The 24,066-nt window shown below is 41.6% G+C and overlaps 1 protein-coding gene across 4 annotated transcripts in view; it reads left to right on the top strand.

Moving 5' to 3' along the window:
• Positions 1-24,066, top strand: part of adgrg6 (adhesion G protein-coupled receptor G6) — a 142,599-nt gene that overhangs the window by 15,089 nt on the left and 103,444 nt on the right. The window lies entirely within an intron of this gene.

The following is a 24,066-nucleotide window of genomic DNA, read 5'->3' on the forward strand; positions in this document are numbered from 1 at the left end:
AACAAAAAGCTTTAAACAAGAATTAAACAACAGTTTTAAAGATGAAAAAACAATATTTTCAGTTGTTCACACAGGATTAATCTGAGTGACCTGTTCCTGGACGGTTTCTTTCACAACTGTAATAGATTACAGGAAGTCTCTGGCAGTGTTGCTGAATCTGCCCGAGCAAGATCAGACATGGATGGGGTGCTGCAACTGAGACCCGCAGTTTGTCTTTTCTGGTCTGCGAGTGGAGAATCACACAGGGTGGTCTGCAAAGAGAGCTTTAGGATGCTTCCTCCCACTGTCCACTGCATTGTCCATCCACAGGGTTTGCAGGCTGGCTCACTCGTGGCTGCCACACCACTAAGATGTTTTCAAAAATATGCAAGCAGGAGATGGTGGATGCTAAATTATTAGTATAATACTTGTAACTCTGTAGCAGACAACAGTTTGATAAAGTGCTATGTAAAAGAAACCAAAGATTAGATTCTATAAGTTTCAAAGACCTTTGGTTTATATATTTTATACAATACAGTACATGTGTATGAATGACTGGTGTTGTGCCAAAAAATGATAGTCTGCCAAAAACTGATTGCTCGTATTTAAACTGCTATGAATAACATGTTGGTCTATAATACGTGAAACACATGTCAAATGTATCCCTCGTGAATGATATCAAGTCACCTTGAGCCACAAACAACATTCCTGTAACAAGGTAGAAGCTGCAATCAGTTGTTGGCAGACTTTTAAATATCCTTTATTTATCCAGTTCAAAAAAAAATGTTGTTGACATTGAAAATTTTTTTTTTATGAGTAATCTGGTCAAGTGGACAGCAGACAGCGCAACAAATATATCAACAGCTCTGTAAACATACTTTAAGTGGACAAAAAAGATCAGATTGGTTATAATGTCGGTACAATAACACAGAGTTATAAAGACACTTGAAAAACAGGTCATTTTTAAATTATATAACCGCTTTGTGAACCCTGTTCACCGAAGTCTATTTACCAACATACATAAAGATATTACACACGGAAACATTGGAAATCAGTTTTGGCAGGCACTTTTTGGCACAACACCGGCAATGATTCAATTATCCATGTAATTAGCTGAGTAATTCCTAAATGTGTGTAGATTAAAGGAAATTATTTTACCTGCATATGTTTGTCTCTGTTGAGCCTAAGCTACAAAACGTGCCGGCGACGACGATAAGGTTTTTCTAGCTCCTCGAGAATTACAAATGTACAAAAAAAACGGAGCGACATTTCTGGGTCCATTTTAAAGTTTTCGAGTTGTGGCGCTAGTGACCATAAAAACACGGAAGTAAGGGCAGACTTGAAGGCTAAAAGGCTGTCCACAGCCCATCTGTTATGTTGCATACTCATTGTTTGTTCAATAAAGTTTCTATGGAGAAAAAAGGGGGCTGTCCACAGCTGCTCACTTCCTGACTACCTGTCCATCTAAGGACACTACCTTGTGACGTAGGTAGGTAGTGTCCTTATGAGCATCCTTCCCCTAAATTCGGACACAGCATTCAAGACATGTTGAGGAGTAATTTAGCCATTTAAATCAGCTGTGTTGGATCAAACGCACATCTAAAACCTCCAGGCCCTTGAGGCCTGGAGTTCCCCATCGCTGCTTTAAAGCATACAGGAGGCAATAAGGGAACAGGAAACACAGCTGAAAGTAATCATAGATAATGAAATAAAACTGGTAAATCATAACAAGAAAACAGCAAACACACAGAAAAGGAGAAACTAAAGCTCAAGGAATCAAAATGAAGCTGCACCTACAGATTATTTCAATCTCATTATGTTCATCAGTAGCACGTCGCTGCAACCATAGAGAACCTCCCTGAGACCGAAACCGCTGCTGAAACACGAAAGTGTGGCAGTGAAGACTGTTTGATGTCATTAAGGTGCTCACAGGTGTAGAACACAAACATGGATCTTTGTGTGTGTTTTGACCACCCTTCCTCCAGTTGACACCGGAATCATTCAGTGTTTGTGGAGGACTTCCTGAACGCTCGCAGCTGTGAGGGCAACGCAGCACAAAATTCTTCCTCTGACACAGCAAAACGATAAAAGGCCCTCAGCAGCCGTCAGAGCGACTGCACAATGATTAAATGTCAGAGTTTCAGAGCGGAGTAAAGTCTGCTTTCACTCTCAGTCTCATTTTGTTCACTCGTTGAATCTTTGGAGTGAACATGAATGTGAAGTTTTTCCTTGATTAAAGCTGCTCGCTCTGTGATAATTGCTTTAATTACAATGAATCTGTGCTTCTAATGACATGAAATCATCCATTAAATGTCATTTTCAGATGTTTGTGTGATTATTTTAATTAAACATGGGGCTTGCTTGCATTTCCTTTCCCTGTGAAAATGCCTTTTATTGTGAAAGGCTCATGGACATGACCGTTTTGTGTTTCTTTGCTTTGTTCATGTTCTCTTTGTGTTCAGCTGCTGTTGGGAAAAGACGCTGCATTTTTGAGGGAGTGCTCATGCTCTACGTTCCTCTGAATAAAGAAATGAGCCACGTGTAAAAGATTCTTTCGAAGCTTAAACTATGGGAAAACCGGCATTCCCAGGGATGCAGCGTTTTCATCTGACAGCAGTGATCTTTCATTTTGTCTCTTCTTCTCCCCGAGTTTCCATCGTTTGCGTCCCGCTTCATCCCACTTTGTTTTTTCATATTTTCCATGTCTGTGTTGGAGCATGCCTCCTCTTCTTCATGCTTCCATTAACGAGAACCACCCGCCATGTTCCTGAAGCCTGCAGTCAGATATCTTTTCCATCTGGTTTATTTTTTATTCCGTGGAGAGCATGTCAGCAGCGATCATGCTCTGATGCTTTCATTCATTCATTCCCATGAGGTCAGAAATTCATCCTCTCACATCCATGCATGTCTTTCTGTCGCAGGCATCACTCTAACACCTACAGACGTCTTTTTGTTTTTTACTTTAACCTACCCAATGTTTGTGAGTGGTGTGAGGGAGGTTTGGTTCCTGGAATCAGTTTCACGTTCGATTTGGAGCCAAATTAGACAACACTGGGCCAGAAACCTGTTCTGAAGCCTAACGGAGTTTAAAAAGTTTCGTTTTATAGATTAAAGCCGCTGTGTTTAATGATGTGTGTTTAGTGATTAGTTTGGTTATTTTTCCATGGTTTTATGGTTCTGTTTAAAAACAGAGGAGCGCTCTGGAAAGGTTTTTTTTGGTGTTTTGTACTCTGATTCAATCCTCTGTTTGTCAACACTTTCCTGTAATCCAGTTATGTTTTCCTCTGATTGTTCAGCTTTTGGCCAATGAACTAATCAAACATTTGTTGGTTGTTTGCTTCGTTTGTATCTTTCTGGTTACTTCATTTGTTCAGAGGATCAGTTTGATTGAAACTTGGTTTGTTAGTGTATTTTCTTTTTCTCCTCACTGTATGGCTTTTTTCAGAGCTTGTGTCTGAATGAAGGTGTAGTGGGTGGTGCCCACAGACTCATCTGTGCAGGTTTGGGCTCTGTCAGCCCGACTCTGCTGTTTTTATTATTTTTATTTTATTTCCATTGGAAATGTTGACAGAAGGTTACCTCAGCAGAAATGAAAGTTGTTTATGTTCATCAGTGTGGCTTGCATTAGAGCACTGTACCTGGACGTAGTTCTATAACGGCGTGTAAACTGAGTCGAGAGAAAGGATTTTCTTTGTTTTTCTACAGCATTAAATTACATGGATTAATTTTCATTTAAAGAGATATTTCATGTTCACGAGTCAAAATAAGCACAAATGGCCGCAACCGCTGGGTCTCCTCAGAAACGTGCACCCAGTACAGACTGCATACAGTCATTGCAAGCTTATTATCAAGGGTTTGACAAACATGCACGCTCAAACTACTCTGACAGCGCCGGCTCTGGGTGCCAGTGGCATCGGATGGGACCAAAGTTTGGCCAAATTCTTGCACGGCAGCCGTGGGAAAAGTGGGGCATCCACAGACTTTTGGCCATGTGAGTGTTTTTCTTAGATTTCAGTGTTCAAGGAGAAATGCAGGAGTGGAGGACCGAGAGCAGGGAACTGCTGGCTGTCCATGTTTTCCATGTTTCTGCCAATAACACTCATTAAACTGAAAAATTCAAACTCCAAGTGAGAGAGAGACAGAGGGACGGATGATCGAGAGAGAAAAGCGAGGGGCGAGCAAGAGGAAAGAGGTGAAGGGGGGGGGGGGAGAGAGTACGTTTAATGCATTTTCCATACCTCATCAGCAGCTGCAAGCCAAACCGCGAGGTTCACACACACTCGTAAAGTTCCCAGCAGTCCTAAACCACAGCACACACACACACATGTGCACAGGGGTTAGCGGTGGTCGCTGTTCTTCTGGTGACAAACACATAACCGACATGTGTGTGCTGCTGCTGACCGGCTGATAAACTGCAGCTCTGAACCAATCACACAGGAAGCTGTAAATATTAGAGAACGAGCGAGGGGGAGAGAGAGAGAGAGAGAGAGAGAGACCTTTGGTCTGACAGCAGCGTGGGGCCTTCTCCTCTCTGACACGTCAGTCCGTTAAGGGTCACATGCAATCTGTTTAAAGTTGCTGTGCCCTCCAAACACAAGCTAACGCTGTAGCTGTGGGTCTGGTGAGGTTCCAGTAAATGTATTCTGCTGTTTGTTCTGAAGCTCTGAAGTTTCCACACACTCAGCAGAGCGCAAGTCTTCCGAGTGCTGCACCACAGTACAACTATTGTTGCAGAACCAAAGTATTGCACTGACTGAAAATGATGCAACGTATCAGCTTCACGGAGCAACTCCCATCAGGACGTTGCTCTTACCAATTATCTCCCCATTTCTTACTGATAAACACGAAGCCTGAGTGAAATGCACAGGCTGACAGACAGTGCTGAGTTGTTTTTATCTGATGACGTGAACATGGGGCTTTATCGAGATGGAACCAGAAGCTGTAGAAATGTGCTTTCTGTCACTTGCCAAAACTAAAAGCAGCACGCCTTCCTAGCTGCTCAGCTCGGTCACTGACCTGACAGCGGAGCATCTACACTCGACCTTACAAACACAACTCTGACTGTGATTCCAGTTCCCAGATCTCACAGTATGACCACAACGTTTGACAACATAATGCTCAGACTTCCTGAGTTGCTGGTGATTTGTTTCAAACCATCCATTTTCTACTGCCTGTCTGGATTTGAGTTGTGGGGGCAGCCATCTAAGATAAGCACAGACTTCCCTGATCCTGAAATCTTCCTCCAGCTTATCTGGGGGAGCACGGTCATTTCCAGTCTTGCAGAGAGATGGAATCTGTCCAGCGAGTCCCGCGTCTGCTCCCAGCATGACATGCCTGAATCACCTAAACTGATTCCTAAACTATCCATCCATCCATCCATCCATCCATCCATCCATCCATCCATTTATTGTATTTTGCTTATCCAATTCAGGGATGTGGAGGGCTGGAGCCCATACCGTAGGGCGAGAGGCGTACACCCTGGACAGGTCGCCAGGCTGCTGCAAGGCTAACACACAGAGACAGACAACCTTTCATACTCACGAAATAAAATCCAGTTTTTAAAAAAAAATCTGGTCCTGTTTTAATGATTAGTCAGCAAAATATGTAAAAAACTTGTTCTTTGAAGTGAGGAGTGTGCTCTGATATTGGAGCTTTCATCTTTAAAAAAAAGAGTTTCAAGTCTCATGAAGTCCAAAAAGTTTTTCAAAATATGATTAATTAATAGTTCATTTCCCACAAACATGCCTTTTGTTTCTTCTGTTTTCTTTTTCTTAACGTTTCCGTGCGTTCCAGCATCCTGCTGGCATCTGAACAACGTTTAAAATCTTTTCCACCCTGACCAGAATTTCTTTTTCCTTCCTGCCGCTGACTCGCTGTGATTAGTTTTTGTCCCGTCTGGGCTCGGAACGTTATCAGGGATCAGCAGCCGCAAATTGTTAATGTCACCCTCCACCAACACTGCTAATTAATCATAATTATGGTGTACTGAATTTTTTAGACAGTAAGGAAATGATTTCAAGCCTGGGCGCCTAATGGCTGCCCACTGCTTCACAGTGTGAATGGATTAAATGCAGAGAGGAATTTCCCCACGGGGGATCAATTAAGTATACATTATTATTATTAAATTTCGGTGTGTGGTTTTAAGGAATCGATGCAACGCAGCCGATGAGACGTGAGAAGGAGCAGCTGAGGTTGTGCACACATCTTGCTGTGTTCTTCATAATACACATAATCACAGAAAAGATTATTAGACATGAAAGACACGAAGTAGCGTTTGTGTTAAAAGAAGATTTTTAACTGCTCAGAAATCGCGTTTAAATAAGATCCTCCGGTCCTCCTCGGTTAAGTCGTTCCTCTGGAGGCAGCGAGAGGCCGGGGAAGGGTCGTTCCTACATATTTCATAATATGATGTGGGTGTGTGGTTGTGGGACGGTCCAGATTTTATCAGCCAGCTTGGCGTCCTCCCCTCATCCCTCAGTTTTTATCTCTACCTTCACTTTTTTTCTGTTTTCTCTTCTGCACATGTAACTAAGTACATTTACTTTACACCTTTTGTGCTGTACATATTTATTTCACGGTTACAGTAACCAGTTAACCAGTGTAAAATATGATGCTTGGTTATACTATAAAATAAGAAATCTGACCAGAAAATGAACAAATGAACGGTGTTTCGCTTCCAGCTTAACTTGACGTGACAAGTTGTTGTTTTTCCTCTTTGATCTGTTTTTAATCGTCAGTTTGAGGCTGTTTATTGGACACTCTTCTCACTCTTTTCCAATAATAATCAGAGGAAATAATGAGCATAATAGTGGGCTGATACATTACTGAGCAAAATTACATCCGCCCCTTCTAATCTTCATTACAGATCTTTAAAGGTTCCAGCAGAATGTGCACCGTTAACATGAAACTACTGAAAATGCATCATTCAAACTCAAAAGGTGCTGATTATGAAATTGACTGAGTACTGCAAAATAAAGATATTTCTAAGTATTTTTATCCAGCAGCACAGACGATGCCACACTTTTTTTTAAAGAGTTACTGTGTTGCTGTGAAGCCTTTCAGTTTGCAGAGAGTCCAGCAAGTTTGTTCCATATAACACGAGCATCGGTAAAAGAAAAGCCAGTTTTATGCCATGAAAATATCTGTTTCACATCCGTTTGTTCATCTTAGAAAACCCAAATGTATTCTGTTGATAGTTTTCAGTTTCAGTCTGATTGGTTGGCATGAGACTCTCTGATTGATGGTTTTTGGTGGGAGTTGAGATGAGGTGTTCAGCAGCTGGCTGTTTCCCCACCTTCACGGGAGCATATCCATATATATCTCCTACTGAGCATGCTTCATATGATTGTTTTGGTTTTCTTTGTGTCACTGTAGGGTCTTTCCCGTATAATATGAAGGGCTTTGATGTGACTGTTGTGATTTGGTGCTAAATAACTAATAGTGAAATGAACTGAATTGTTGCTGTGTGGTGCTATTTACTGTTTCAAACCAGAGACATGTTCCAAATGTCCTGTGCTGTAAACTTTAGCGGTATGTATTTTCTTCAGTCGTGTGAATAAGCTCTTACTTTGTGTTCGTCTCTGCTTTAAAAGCAGCTGGGCAGAGATGAAGGTTTACTTGAGCCCAGTTACAAAACCTGGACGATGATGTCACTTTTGGCCTTCAATTTTCTTGTTGAGCGCAAACAAGGCGATACTCTGTCCTCTCTCCTGTTTTACACATCATCCCTTCTTCAGTCAGCTCTACCTTCCCCCCCAACTCTCGGATGCCAGTCTTGATTATCTCCCAGTGAAAGACAAGAGGATGATGTGAGGGAGGAGCAGGAACACCTGGGAGAGTGATTCAGTATTCACCTGCAGAAAGAGAAAAAGTGGGGGGAAAAAAAAGTAAAATTCCTCTTTCACTATGTAATTATTGCGCTTCGGGCGAGCTTATCTGTGCTCATTTCAGTGCTTCAGGTGTGTGCCGTTCATGTTTGAAGCTGGAAGAGAGCAGCTGTCGATGGATTGAAATCCGGGGTCTGAGCTAGCCACCCTGTTTGCATCTTTTGAAAGACCCTGATAGGTTGTCCAAATTATGGAAAATATTAGGCATCATGTAAGTGCAGTCATTGTGTAACTAGTCCAGCTGAATAATTGACTTCTCTCACAGCAAAGTGGAAACAAAGGGTTTTCTATGGAGCTCATATACCGTGTCAAACTGAAACAGACATACTGTGTTGACTCAATATTGTCTGAAATATCTCTGTATACAGTGTCAATATTTTCCTCTTTGGAAGAGGCAGCTCCTGGGCGAGGTGTTCTGAGCATGTCCGATCCCAGACACACCGGAGAGATTATGTCTGTCAGCTGGCTGTCAGCTGGTGAAACCAGCATATCTGAGTCTCCTGTAAACAATTTTTCTATGGGGACGAGATCATTAAAGAACTATATTTTATGTGTGTGGAAATGCTCAGAGTCAAATTAGTTAGAGCTGTAAATCATCATTTCTTGGAGGAGAGGCAAGTCTGTTTCTGACCGATGATTGGCCAACAAATGTTTCTTTCTGTAATTGCCATGTTTGTTGTTGTGTTTCAACCGCAGGACCTTCCCTCAGATTACAGAAATTCTTATAAGGATCTCAGTTCCTGTGCAAGAATTTAAACTGTAGAATGAGGCAATAAATTCACTTCTGATAAGGTCTGTTTATTCCTGGAAAAATACCTGATTAAGGTGTAAAATTATCAGCAGTTTCAGGAACTCCTGATCAAGGGGAACGTCACGGTTGTGATATATCAGTTCTTGGAAGTAAATCTGTTTGGATGTGGGTCAGTGAGTGAGGATTAGTGTTGGAGGTTGGCTCAAACAAAACATAATAAAACATAATAATTAGTGCTGCACTTCACTAAGTCTGCAGTTAAGGACTGTACACATTTTACTGTAGTAAAATGTGTCTGAACATCAGGACCAGCGCTGTAACTCCATCGTCTGATGTTCTGAATGAAGTCACCAAGAACCTGAGTAACAAATTAATATCTGAATATTACAGGCCAAGAATGGTTTTACTCTCAAAAAGATGGAAACAAGCTCTCTGTTTTTATTCTCTACATCATCACCGCTTATGAAGAAAGACCGCTTCAACATTTCCTGCCAGTAATCCTGTCTCTTTGTCTGTTCGATGACATCTGCCTGTAAGTACGGGTGTCTGGTACAGCTTTGCATTATGAGATGGTCTTGTAATGACTAGTTCCTTTCAAGCGCACCCAAGGCTTGATTGGGTTTCTCTTTTGTAGTCGGATCTTAAAAAGTCTTAGATTGTAATCAAAAAAAACCACTTCAAGTTCTAAAACTGAACCCATGCTGGAAAAACCTGTGACCTGTTGAGCATTTATCAAAGTTTTGTCTCTAAAAAGCTACATCTGAAGTGTTCGCTGAGGGAAGCGACTTCAATTTCAAACCTTTTTGAAGTTTTGTCCCGTGTGTAATTTGAAGAACTTCTCACAGATTCTTAAAGCATGATTCAGATTCCTCTATACTGCAGACTGATACTGACCACAAAGGCATTCTTACATTTCATCCAGCATGGTAGGCTGTTGTGCCTTCATTTGGAAGAAGTGTGCACGGTGTTTGGACTGAACTGTGTTCAATTTGTAGGTGGGAAAGAAGGAAAGCAAAGAGAGGGGATCAAGAAGGAAAGCAATGGAGCGATAACAGTGAATGCCTGAAGAAGAAGGAAGGAGTAGAGAGGAATGCGAATGAAAGAATGTGAGAGAAATGCTAGAAAGGACAGAGAGGTGAAAAGAGAGAAGGGCAGGTTGATGGAAGCCAAATCATCTATAGGATTATTTTCAGGAGAAAGGCTGAAAGGGGCAGAGGGGGCTTTTATTTTTAGTGTATTTGTGATACCGGAGAATTTAAGATGAAGTTTGGCTAAGCTCCTTGGGTCACAATGAAATACCAGGTGTGCACTGATATCTTGTTGATAACAGAAATGATGCCAGAAAGTTCCTATTTCAAAAATCCTCTCTGACCTTTCCTCATTCTGTCATTTTCTAAGATCTTGGGGGTTAAGGAAAGGTCTCTCATATCTGTTATCAGAGTGGGCAGGTTTTAATACTGAGGACATGGTTAGTTGGCACCACTGGTGCATTAACAAATTTGCAAAATTAGTTTTTAAATAAGCTCTTCTCTTCGACGCAGAGATGCTGTACCAAACTCACTACAGACTCACACCAGCAGCTCTGAGTAAGCCCGATAAGAAAGACTGAAAAGGCTCCTTCAGTTGCTTGTTGTATTTCATCATTGGTCCTGATTGTAAAGGTGCAACAAACAGAAGTTTATCTTTATCTTTCACAACGACAGCAGTTTATCAGCCACGTTAGCCAACATCAGCTATCTCTGGTGGTATCTGCTGTGTCAGCATGCTCATTACGGATTCTGGATTTTAACACCATGTGATCACGCACAGTATTTCAGAGCCCACACAGTGGTGTTTTGGTTATGTTCAAACCCACTGGTCAGCCTTTAAATAGTAAATGTGAGTCTCTGTGCTACTGTATTACTGTGATAGACTGAATAGGATACTAGTGATTGAGCACCGAATCGTTATTGACCTCGTTCACATACTGCAGATGACGACCTAGCATGAGTGGACTGATATCAGGTCAGAGAAGGTGCTGAACATGCAACAAGAGCTAAAGTCTATGATGTAAATTATGATCAGGCTGACTAACCACTGATACTATGAGCACACCAGAAATGTTGTGAATACAGCATCATTAATGAACAGTTATTACAGTTTGATGTGGTTTGTCTTGAATTCTCATTATACTATTATCTCAGAGAGTATTAGGAAGTCCTCGGCTGTGTGCAGCTCTTCTTTAACTTTTTAAGGACAGTTTAACAGTCCTGCTTGTGGAAGATAATGAAAGATTCACTTCACTTAGAACTCACAGTGAATAAGAGTGAAGCAGAGCACACAATGGTTTTATGACCCATCGTTCTGTAACTATTAAATTAGAATTTCATTGACTGGAATAGACTTGAGGTGTTTCTACACACACTTAAGTATTATTATTATTTTTATTATAGTGGACAGAAAAGCCACAGCCAAGTATGAGGAAATATATGAATTTTAGTTGAGCCACCATCTTATAATTCACTTCATGTAATGCAGACTTTGGCAGAGGCTGAAAGCTGCCACTGCTGTGATGTTGTCACGCTGGACGGAGGCCAGCAACTTGAATAGAACCCAAGCGCAAACACACAGGGCGGAGGCAAGAGAGCGTTTTAACACAATTTATTGGTGAATATATAATATATGTGAAAACACAAGGACGTGGCATCTGTGGTGTGGAAATGTAGCCGTGGAACTATTAGCGTGGCATGAACGTGAGGACAACTAGATCTAGGCAGGTAAGTATTGGTCACACTGGGGAGAGAGGAGAGTGGAGTTAGAGCTGGGTTAAAGTGGATTACCAGAGAGGGTAAGTATAACAGTTTTTCCAGCTTACTTGCAGGAGGTGGAGGTGTGGTATTGAGGGAGAGGTGAGGGATTTCCTCGGAGTTTGAAAAAGGTGAAATAGCTGACCTGGGGTTCGTTGGATCCAAAGTGGTGAGTGAGCAGGAGGGCAGGCAGGTGAGGTTTGGAGATATTTCCCAGTGAGGTGGAAAGAAGCTGAGATCCAAGTGGTGAGCAGCAGTCGACACTGGAGAAAAGGTCCTGAAGCACAAGAAACAGCGCGAGTAAATCTACTTGAGAATAGCAGCATGAATGTGAGAGCCGGTTACCAACATCAGGTAACTGACGAACTGGCAGGGAGGAGATGACAGCGCAGAGCTTAAATCCCCTTTGGCCTGATTGCCCCAATTAGCTCCAGATGCGTGAAGCTGAGGAAGTCCTGCCCACGGGCGGAGCCAAGGGTGCTCTGGCACTGATGGAAATTCCCAGCTGCTCACCCAGACCATGACAGATGTAGAGGTCGGCTGGATGTCTTTCTTCAGAAAACTTAAAACTTCAGAAAATATAAATTTCTTTCATTTTATGCCTTTATTTAACAGAGACAGTGACAGAGGGATGATGAATATCAGGAAACCAGGACGTTTGTGCCAGAGCTGTTCCTCTTTTACCCTAAACAAGATTTGGAGTTGCTGTAGGTTTGCAGGCTGTGGATGTTCTTGTTCCTTGTTTTACAAAGTGTCCCCAAATGTTCTCTCCTGGTGTTGCAATAGTCACCACAGTTTAGGAAACAGGCGTTCTCCTGTTGGATATTTGTCTTCTGACATGAGCTTAACTTTATCAGTAGGTGAACCTTTTCTTTCTAAAACCTAACCAAGTGTTTGTGGAGGCAAACAAATACTCCAAGTTTGTGAAGGTGATAACTGGTGAAAGAGGCAATGTAGGATTTTGAAATTTGTACCATTGGTGCAGCTACTAAATATCTTGCACGGCTTTGAATTTCAGTGACCTAGATGTCAAGGTCAAGGTCAGAGGTCAGGTTTTCTGAAAGTCTGGTGAATGCCTACTATTGCCTTCTACTCGGAGGCTGAGGGAAGTCATGGGGAGCCTCCAATATTTTTACATCCTTTCGCAAATAAAGGCCTCGTCTGCCTGTTGGAGCGACTGTGCAGTCATTCTAAAAGGCAGTGATTAAAAGGAGATGTTAAAAAGTGTCAGTATGTGATGAGTTGGGCGTTATACTCAACAAACTGAGCCCTCACAAAAGCCGTCACCAGCGCTTACAAAGTTAATAAGTAACTGCATCCACACACCCCCACCCAACCCCACACCTCACCCCACACCCCTCCGTGCTGCCTCTCCATAATTAAAATGTTGTAAATCTGTCTCGAGTGAGTAAAATGCACTCTTCTACACTTCTTCATTTTTGCATCTTTTTAAAAAATCCACTCTGGCAGAACTGCAGCAAAGCCAGCCTCCCGTCTCCCACACTAGCTCCCAGACAAAGGCCTTTTGTTTTCGGCTCCATCAGATGGGCTAAACGAACAGTGCTCTGGGTTGTAGCTCTGACAGAGAAGCGTACCCACATGTCGGGCTTCCCGTCAGGACTGGTTTCAGTATTCTGTGTGGGAACTGCTGCAGGAAACAACATCTTCTAGATGTCGACTTTGTTTCATCTAAAAATTTCTCCGAGCACAATGTGGCAGGCTTTGGTCAGTAGCTGGAAGACGTCTCTCAACGTAAATGTAGACACACAGCAAAGTAGACACATGTATTGCCAAACATAACACTGTGTAATTCTAATATTCAGTCGACCTAAAAGTATGTAGACAGTAAAAAAATGTATTGTCTTTATTGTCAGGCTTGTTAACCCTCTCTGGACTGCTCTGTTTCAAAGAGGGATGAACTCGTGTGGCCATACCTCAGCTAATCGTGACCCAACAACCCAGGATGTGTGTTGCTTCCCTTTGTCATTTGTAAATCGTACGATCATTTCTTCCTCTTAACCATCAAACAGAAGTATTTAAACACGATGCATGCAAAATGTTCAGGCATGACCTCGTTCAAAAAACGGAATCCTGCATGAACTACAAACTTGGGCATCTCCTCTGCAAATAAATCTAAATAAGCAGGAAGTCTGTGACCTTTCTGATAATCTACCATGAAAGAGAATCTTGGACATTAGCAGCAGTTTGTGAAGACACACCTGTACTGTGGAAGAAGTGAGTAAAAATATTTCTGAGGATTAATTACATAAATGTTCCTCAGTCAGTGATTCCAGTGGAACAGCGTGTTGAGCTGGAATCTGGGCTCAAATTGTGTAAAGTCTGTAGTTATGAAAAATGAAGAGTGTTGGGAAAAGGCAAGCCTCTGACACACACACACACACACACACACACACACACACACACACACACAGAGCCAGTAATTAGCAGCTCAGCATACACTTGCTGCGGGTCATTAGCCTCGGCCCTGCAGCCTGGTTGCGTGGATGCTGGTAATTAAAGCGACGTGTTGTTTGTATGTTGTTTGTCACATGCTTTTTTTTGGCTGTCAGGAAACTCAGGAGGGTGAATTAGCAGGAGTGAATGAAGGTGTGAAGCACACACACACACACACACACACACACACACACACACACACACACACACACACACACACACACACACACACAGAGTGGAAACACTAAAACTGTGTGTGTGTTGCGTCATCTGTACTCTGTACAAACAGGCTGTTTACAGTCTCACTGAAATAAAGAAATATGTAATACTTGAGTTAACTGAATGCTTTTTAGCCTCGTTTATGTGTGCGTGTGTGTGTGTGTGTGTCTCTGTGTGTGCTTTGTTCAGTCAGTTGAACTGCTGCTGAAGCTGATGTTTCAGCCTGCCGGTACAGCAGTCCTGCACGTCTATCTCCTCTCTGGAGCAGAGCACAAACACACTGTGCACCGGTTGTTTGTGTCCTGTTCCTGATGCAAATATATTAAGTATTTATTCAATCTAAAGGATGAGAGGTGGAGTTTTAAATTGACTTCTACTTCATCAGCTTTCTGCCTCTAACGAGCTGAATACGAGTCCTCTCTGCCAAACAGGGACAGAAGCCTCCCCAAAGACATGAGAAGGTTCATTATGACCTTTTATCTTTAACAGGAAACACAGCGACACACACACACACATGTTTCCTGTCTATTCTCTGCAGTTCTCCTTTACCCACCAGTCCCTTTTCATTCTTGCCCTCTTTTTTTAATTACTTCCTTTCCTGTCACTTCTCTTCTATTTGTTGCCCTTTTGTCACGTTTTTTTTTTTTTTTGGCATATTTTCAATCTCCCCACCTTTCTTTCCTTCACATGCTGTCCCTGCTGTCCTTTCCTTTGATTATTTTTAATATTTTTTGTCTCCATTTATTTACGTACACCCCTGAGACATTCCTTCGTCCTTTCCTTTCCTTATTTTCTCTTATCTACTTTCTCCAAACGATTTCCTTTATCCAACGTCTCTGACCATCCGTCATTTCCTCTTTCTCCTTTTTTCTGTCCTCTGTGCTTCCCCTTCTCTGTTCTTTCATTTTTCCTCCTCTCTCCTCTTCCTGTTCTTGTCTTCGTCCTGATCAGAAGATGCTTCCTTTTTGCTTCCTTCTGTTTTTCTTATTTCCTCTCATCTCCTTGGGATGACCCAGAACATGGCTCACTGTCAGCTCTCGGCTTATAGGTAAAAATGAATAAACTATTTTATTCAGTCCCAATTTTTATTCTGTCAGCAGAATCTGCTGATAATTTGTGTCTCCGTCACATTTCCTGTAAATAAATCCCGTTTTCATTCTGTTTGGCTTGGCTTTGATTCTCTTGCTTTAATCCAATTGATACACACAGGGTGAAATTTATAGCAGTCCACAGAGAAACACTCAATGCTGCCAGGATCATAAAATATTAACCTTTCAAATTAATTCTGTAGTGGTGAAATCATCCACCTCTCAATGTGTGACAAGCTGCTGCCAAAACCAACCACCCATCTAAATGTAAATGCGTACAGCTGTGCCACTGCTAATCCTCCGCTCATTACACACGTTCCTAATGATTCCTCCGTTAACTGCGACAGAAATTTAAGGAGACATTAGCAGGAAATAGACTGCTCCTGTCCACTCTCTCTCCCTGACTCACATCATTAGTTAACAGTCGAGCTGCAGAGCGTCCTCTTCATCATGAACGAGGGGGAGGCTGTAAAGTTTTCCTCCTGCTCTGATTATCAGCAGTGAAGGTGACTTGGAGCCAGCAAGGAGGCATTAATGTGCTACCGCTGAAATAACAGTCAGCAGATCACACCTCTAACGGAGAGACCCGAAGATCGTTTGTTTTATTACATCGCTAAACACAAGCAGAAGGAGACAAGGGGGCAAGAAGTGGACTGACCAGATTAAAGCAAGGAGACAGGAGATGATTCGATGAACAGAGGGGAAGAAACTGGAGGGAGCAAGGAAAGGAAAAGGGACAGTAAAGAAGAGAAAAAGGGGAAAGGAAACAAGAAATAAAGAAAGGATGAAACAAGAGGAAAGATGTCATAGAAAGCAGAGGAAGAGAAATAAGGTAAAATGAGAAAAATAGAGGAAAGCATACAAGAAGAGGTGAAAAAGGAGTCAGAAGGAAACAGGGGAAACTGATGGAAAGGATGGAAGAAGAGAAGAAGTGAAGAAACAAGAAGGAAAACAAGTGAAAGTTGAATAAGAAACAATAACGAGAGAGGAAGCATGGTAAAGTCAAGAAGAGGAAACCGAAGAAGAGAAAGGGAAACAAGAAAAGTAAAAAGATGAAAAGGAAAAGGGAAGATGGATGGACTGGAGAAAAAAGGAAAGAGTAGAAGGGAGAATAAGACAGAGGGGGGTGAAAAGAAATTAGGAAACAAGAGGAGAAGAAAAGAGGAAAAAGAGAAGTAAGAACAGCAAAGACGAACAGGAAGAAGAACGCTGCGCAGTGAAGTGTGTCACTTCTCGGCCCCTCCCACCCTGAAGTCATTGTATCACTCTAGCAGATTATTGTGAAACAAATCTCTCCTCATTTCCCACATTTGCTTATCAGCACAGTCATATTTGCATGGGTGGACTTCCTGTCTGCTGTTCTGCTTTTTTTCCTGTTTGGCAAATACACCCACACCCACCACTAAACACACACACGCACACGCACACACACACACGTCAGGGTTTATCAGCTGCATGGAGCTGCCAGAGAAATGTCATCACATTAATAAGAGGCAAGCAGAGAAAAGAGAAAGAGTTTAGGTTTGATTGATCCAGCTGGTGAGAAGTTCGGCCATCCGGGAGGGGCTCAGAGTAGAGCAGCTGCTGCTCCACATCGAAAGGAGCCAGCTGAGGTGGTTCGGGCATCTGACAAGGATGCCCCCTGGGCGCCTCCTGGGTGAGGTGTTCCAGGCATGTCCCACCGGGAGGAGGCCCCGGGGCAGACCCAGGACACGCTGGAGAGATTATATCTCTCGGCTGGCCTGGGAACGCCTTGGTATTCCCCCGGATAAGCTGGAGGAGGTGGCTGGGGAGAGGGAGGTCTGGGCCTCTTTGCTTAGGCTGCTGCCCCCGCGACCCGGCCCCGGACAAAGCGGATGAAAATGGATGGATGGATGGATGATCCAGCTGCTGAGGTTGTCCCAGGGTGTCTGATTCAGAGCCGTGTGAATCTGTTTACCTACAAAGGTGTGACTGTGTACGTACACACCGGCTGACACTGAGGCCTATTGTCCCACCTCAGCCAACAGAAATGTTCCAAATACAGTTTTTGAATATTAAGGCTGTACCTGTAAAGTCATTTCACACTTACAACACAACTTCTTGACGGAAGTGCCAGACGCAAACGGCCGACACAGTAAAAGGATGAAAAAAACACCATGTCATTAGATTATGCAGCACAATTAAAAAAATAAAACAGTTTAAAAGAAGATCTGTGTCTAGAGTACATTTTATATTAACATAATGGAGAAAAATACAATTAGCACATTTCCTCAAATAAAAACCACCGGGCCTCGGATAATGGAGGGGTGTGTGGTCGACACAGCAACACAGCTTTTTACAGGCACTTTTAAAAGTAACCCCAACGCCTGCAAATATTTCACAATAAAAGCCCAACATGAAAACAATCCAGTCTTTAAGTGATGACGTGATGAATCCTGCTTCTGGGCCCGAAGTACTCTGAATTTAATAAGGCTGATGTGTTTTTTACATGTTTTAACCTCCTAGGACAGGGGTGTCTAACTCAAATACACAGTGGGCCAAAATTCAAAATGGAACATTAATATTTGTTGAAAAAAAAAATCTTCCTCCAGATATAGGAATGAATCTTTTCTTATGGACTCAAACAAGTTTAGCTGAAAAACTGAATATGGGACAAGCAAAGCTTAATACTAAACAATATATATATTAGCTGTATAATACCAGTAGGCCAGCTCTAATAGTAATTTGGTATGGCTTCGGGCCAGAGTTTGACACCTATGTCCTAGGACCTGGCGTCCACATATGTGGACATCACATTTTGGGTTATTTAGACCAAAATACTCAATTTTGCTTTACAAGGGCCTGATATCCACTTATGAGGACATTATACTGCTACTGTTCTATCAAAATTTTAAACAAATATCCTCATCCTCTTGTTTTTCTTAAAAACAAAAATAAGGTAAAACAAATAAATAAATCTGGTAATTCTTTGTTTTTATGTTCTTGGGCCCCAGTATGCCCAAATATCAAAGAGAAATTAAAAATGCATGCTGTGGAAAGGTTTGGGTCTTAGGAGGTTAATGCTTTGTATCTTGTTCTATTTTATCTCAACAAGGCAATGATCACTGTAGGCTTCTCTCAGTTTTTATTACCGCTAATCATTTTAAAGCTCAGTTTTTAAACCCGTACAATGTAACTACAGCCCAGCCCATGCAGCAGTATATTAATGACTAACCTCGTATTGTGGATGGATTATCTCAGTTGTTCTCCTGACTGAAGTTTGGTTTGTTTACAGCATCCTGCCATGCGATTGCATTTGTCACTAACCATCGGGAACCCTCACGTTAACTTTTATCGAGTGGAAAAAAGCCCTCCGTTCGATAGCGTTCGTCGTCCAAGTTCACTATTTATATTGTGCTACAAAGCTGTGATCACATGGCACATCATTATATACCAGCTAGCCCAACTTCAGTAACCCTACAAACATCAATGCTGTTTACTTTCCCATCTTCATTTATGTTGGAAGTGATAACAGAGCTGTACATTTTAATTTGTTTCATAAATCCCTCAGTCAGAACATGGTATATTATATTTAGATGGAAGCTAGCAAGCTGACTCCCTGCTAACTTCTAACTCAGTTAAACTTCATAAATTCTGTTTTCATGGATGCCTGGATGTTAAACTTAATTGTTACTCCTGGTAAAGCAGCCACACTGATCATTTTATTACAGATGAAAGAATTTAGATAGTTTTTCAACTCAGTAATGCTGCAGTGTTCGTTTAATTTAGGGACCTGCAGCGGAGTTTGGGCCCAGACATGGCTAATGACGTCAGACTTAAAGACCGGATAAGAATGGTTTCTTTTTTCTTTTAATTTCATGGATGTGGTGAAGGAGGACATGCAGAGGATTGGGATGTGTTGGGATCCCTTCACCCCAACCGGTCACAGCAGATTCCGGCATTCCGGTTCTGGCAGAACCTGAGTCTGGGTTCTGCCAGAGTTTACTTCCTGTTAAAAGGGAGTTTTTCCTTCCCACTGCTGCCAAGTGCTTGCCCTAAGGGGTCATTTGATTGTTGGGTTTTTTCTGTGTTGTTGTAGGGTCTTAACCTTACATTATAAAGTGCCTTGAGGAGACTGCTGTTGTAATTTGGTGTTCAAAGCTCATTTGCTGGTGTTGTGTTTTATTCATGTTCATGTTAGCTAAGCACAGACCTTCTCAAAGTGTGGGGCCCGCCCCCTAGGGGAGGCGCAGAGCCATGGCAGGGGGGGGCGCAGTATGAAAAGAGGGGAAAAAAAACAAAACGCTTGGACACTGCTACCATGGGGCGCCCACGGACACGCAAAGCAGGAGATGAAGCATGGCTGAATATGTTTCCAAACCAACTTCATTCTAAGCCAAAGACTAGAAAATATGGTGAAGCATATCTTCCCTTTGGCTTCACCTGCACAAGTGCCAAGGTAGGTCTCCCCTGCAGAATTGGTTTTACCTTGTTGGGAGCACGCACTGGGCTCTTCAAATCACGGACAAACGGTATCCCACATTCTTGATTGAAAGGAGTTTTAAAAAATTATCAGTTTTCGGTGATTCGAAACGCCGTTTACGTGTGGAAGAAACAGCTGCGTTTTCAAAAATACCCGTGTAGGTGTGGACGTAGCGTAAAAGAGTTAGTGGTTTATTTTATTATTTATTTACTACCTGCAGATTACTTGTATTTGCTTAACTGTTTACTAAATGTTTGAGGTGTGAAATAAACCGCAATGGAGCAAAATGGGGGGGCGAACATTATTCTTGTAAAACAAAGGGGGGGGCTAGCAAAAAAAAGTTTGGGAACCACTGGCTTAGCAGAGCAGTGACACCATGAGTGCAGCAGGCAGCTGTGTTAATTAATTGAGGCCCCTCCTCTGTGTTAAAATAATGACCCATCTGGGGAATTTCAGGCCACCTTGCCCATCTTCTTCCACACACCACAGAACTAACAGCCTGATGATATAAATTTAACGAGACAATCAGGACAAGGTCGGATTTAATAATTCTTTTGAATTTGATTGGCCCACTGTGCCTAGACCAGGCAATAGACACATGACAGTCAACTTTGAACTAGCCAATAGGTGGAGGCTTGACACCTGAAAGGTAAAAAGAACACAAAAGCAAAGCCACATCTCTTGGCACGTAACAGTGGACTACTGAATTTCCTCTTAAATACCAGAGTATCTGTATTTAAGATGTTGCCCATGTGTTCAGCTGCTAGTGGAGGGAGGGGCTGTGTGTCAGATGGAGGAGACAAAGATGGCTATGTTGTTGAAAATGAATGAAATGAAAAGCATCTAATTTGATAGTAATTAGTGTGAATGCTTGAAAAGCATTCACAGTATTGTTCTTCTAATCTTTATTATTAGTGTGAATGCTTGAAAAGCATTCACAGTATTGTTGTTGTAATCTTTATTATTATTATTATATTTTATTCTGTATTCCGTACGTTTTTTGTAATCCTACTCCTTCAAAACCGTTCAACTTAGAAAAACCATTCCAACACCGTTAGATTCCTATTCTTTTGGACAACACTGCTTCCATTTTTCATATTTTTAACATTTATATTTTTAATTTTATTCAACTTTATTCAACAAAAATTTATAATGTATTTCAATAGGGAGACCCTTCAAATCCTCATTCAACTTACTCATTTTTAAACTCTTACTACTTCCACATACATTGACATAGAGCCACCATTCAAACTTTAAAACGAAGACAAGACATTCAACTATTCAACTTGCATTTATCTTTTCAATATCTATTATACTTTTTCTTCAGTTCCAGTTTAAGTTTCATGATGTTTTTTCACCCGTTTCAGAGTTTATAATGGGTGTGTATGGGACGGAATGTTGGGGCTAGAGTGAGACAGCTCAACTGCTAGAGTGAGAGGAGCAAAAAAATTAATCTTAAAATCTTTTTTAAAACTGCTGCTGTGTCCACAGCGTTTGCTCTACAGGTATGATTTTACCCTCAAAACGTAGCCATCGCTGTCCTCTTTCATCCAATGTGTTTACTATTGTACTAGGTGTTATGGTTCTTTCATAAATGTCACCAATGCACAGCCTCCTCCCTCCAACTCTTCCATAGACTCTAATGTTAAAATGGCTCAGAAGGTTCGTTTGAAAATCAGAAGAGCATGGTGTCTTTACACTGTCACCACGTCCATATAATAAACTCCACAGGCATGAAAACTGAGAATTCAGTAGACTAGAAGCTGCTGTCGCTCACGGTGAAAGAATTTCGTCAATACGACTTGTACTTTTCATATGGGAACGATTTGTTTCGGCCTGACTTTTCTGTTCATTTTAAGCAGCAAAAGTGAGGTGCATGTCTGTGTACGTGTGTATGGAGCCATTGGGTGCGGTCACTATAGCAACCAGGCTCACACCTGCCTGCTTAACGAGCTCTCTCTCACTCTGTGCCAAGATTCATCTTAAGCACTTCTCTTTCAACTGCTGCTGTGTCCACAGTGTCACAGCCATCATTTTACCCTCAAATTGTCGCCATTATTGTTCTCTTTCCAACACCGTATCTTTCAAAGCTCAGGCATTTAAACTTTTTAAACTGTGTGGATCAAAGTGGAGGGATCACATTTGAGTCATTCAGTGATTCAAAGAATTTGACCTTTTAATATTCATTCAGATGTTTTCTGACTCTAAATGTTCTTTTCTCATTTCTTAGGGTTTTCTAATTTACATTTAAAACATTTTCAGTTTTTTTCCAACTCCTTCTTCTGTGTAACCTTCAGCTTTTAGCAGTTCAGCACCTTTGTTTTCAGGTTAAATTCGTTTTTTTTTTTTAATCTCATTCAATATTTTTAACTCAAAATTCAGCAATTAATTCATTTCAGTGCATACATTCAGATTCAAGCATTCACACTGCAGTTTCTTCAGAAAATGCACTTTCTAGTTGGGTGGATGCCGTAGGCATCCACACTATTGAGATCCTGTTTCTCTTTATTCTTTATCCTTTATTATTCTAGTTGCTCCGTTTCTTTGCCGCTTAACTACTCCCTCAGTTTTCAGCCGATTTTTACCATTCAAACTCTAAACTGTTCTGCTATTTCTGCTTTCGACTGCTATATCTTTTGGTACTTATTACTATTATACTTTTTAAAATATTACACTTTTTTCCTTTAATTTGTCCCATTGAAATGAATGGGAAACTTCTACAATTCTGCTAAAACTTGCTTGTCTTTGAAACTTAACTACTTCCTCATACTTTCACCTAGAAACTCCATTCAAACTTTAAAACGTTCTCAGATGATTGGGCTATTCCTGTGTGATTCAGCTTTTTCATATCTGTTACCGTTTTCATGTAATGACTCTTTAAGTTTTCAGTTACAACTTTGTGATTTTTCAGAAAATACATGTGTTGCTATGGTTGCTATGCAATTAACTCCCACTGCACACTCGTCCGTTCTGAATTTTCTCTTCATGTCTGAACAACTCCTTGCTACTCGCTCAATTTCCACTCAACTTCCACAAATTATACATCAAAACGTAGGTATTTTTGCTGGCTTTAAGACAGTGTCACTATAATTATTGTGAGAGTTACGTTTTTTTCACAATTTGCCTCGAAGTGACACATGGTCTAAAAACTCCCCATTCAAAGTCTATGGGGAGGTTGTGAAACTCAGAGCTGAAATACTGAAACTGAAGGCATTTTCAAATCGTCATATCTCCTTAACGAAGCAAAGTTAAGACATGAGGCTTGTCCCTGTATATCTTCAGACACTCCTGACACTCACAATTCAAGAATTATTTTCTCACCTATTACCGTTCTGAGATGAGTTAGACTTGTTTGAGGGGTGGAAATCTGTCGTCCTCTCATTTTTCAAATTCCGAAAATGAAGCCGTTTCTTCTCTCGTCATATCTCCGCGACGGAGATACAAAGAGCTATGTAAATCGCAGTCAAAGTACACCAAAGTCCGCTGATTCACCCAGTGCAAGAATTATGCTTCTATCCCACCTAGTTTTTGAGTTACACGACGTTTTGTAACTCCAAAAAACGGCGTTTTTCGCGTCTCACCGCGATCTAATTCTGACTCCTCATCACCCTTTTTTTCAAAGCGCCCGCCCCCTTAGAGGTGGCGCGATTGGTAATGACACCGCTCTTCAGACCAGAGGTCGTGGGTTCGATTCCACCTTGGCCCACATGTTTTTTTTTTAACTACAAATTTATACACTATCACAGACCGGTAATTCATATTGATAATTTATTACAATTCTGCAAAGTTTAATGATTTTAGCAGCTTTTCTAATATGGACCTCAGATTCTGGTTAACAGTCTATGGCAGAAATACATACAAGTACACAGCCTGATGAAGCAGACAGAAGCAGTACCTCTGATTGGTTCCGCAGTTTCACCTCTTATCAGCACAAATCTCACCCTCTTCTGCTGTTTTCACCTCTTTTCTGCTAATTTGAGCTTCTGTTCCACAGTGCACTCAGCCTCTTCTGCTGTTTTCATTAGAATTTTAAGCTTTTCCACCTTTTTTCAGTTACGTGAGAACCAGTTTGGCTCAATGAGTAGCTGAAAAATATCAGCCTCTTCTGCTGTTTTAGCAGGATTTCAGAGTTCAGCTTTTTCACTTGTTTTAAGCACAAATTTCAGTTTCTTTACCTCATTTCACAACAAAGTTCTTCCTCTTCACCTCTTTTCTGCTAATTTGAGCTGCTGCTCCACAGTGCACATTTTCCCTCTCATCATATCTTTGCTTGTGACCAGAACTCATTTGGCTCAGAGGGTAGGGCATCTGTCGTGAGACCCGGTGGCAGAGGTTCGAATCCTACCTGTGACAGCTGCTACACATGTTCACTGCTTGCATGCGCTCTGCTTTCTTGACACTCTCCAGTGTGTCATTACACATACAGCCATCTTCAGCAAGCACTTCTGCTTCTACACTT

The sequence above is a fragment of the Aulonocara stuartgranti genome, assembly GCF_965226115.1.
Source record: "Aulonocara stuartgranti genome assembly, chromosome: 15".
NCBI classification, from domain to species: domain Eukaryota; kingdom Metazoa; phylum Chordata; class Actinopteri; order Cichliformes; family Cichlidae; genus Aulonocara; species Aulonocara stuartgranti.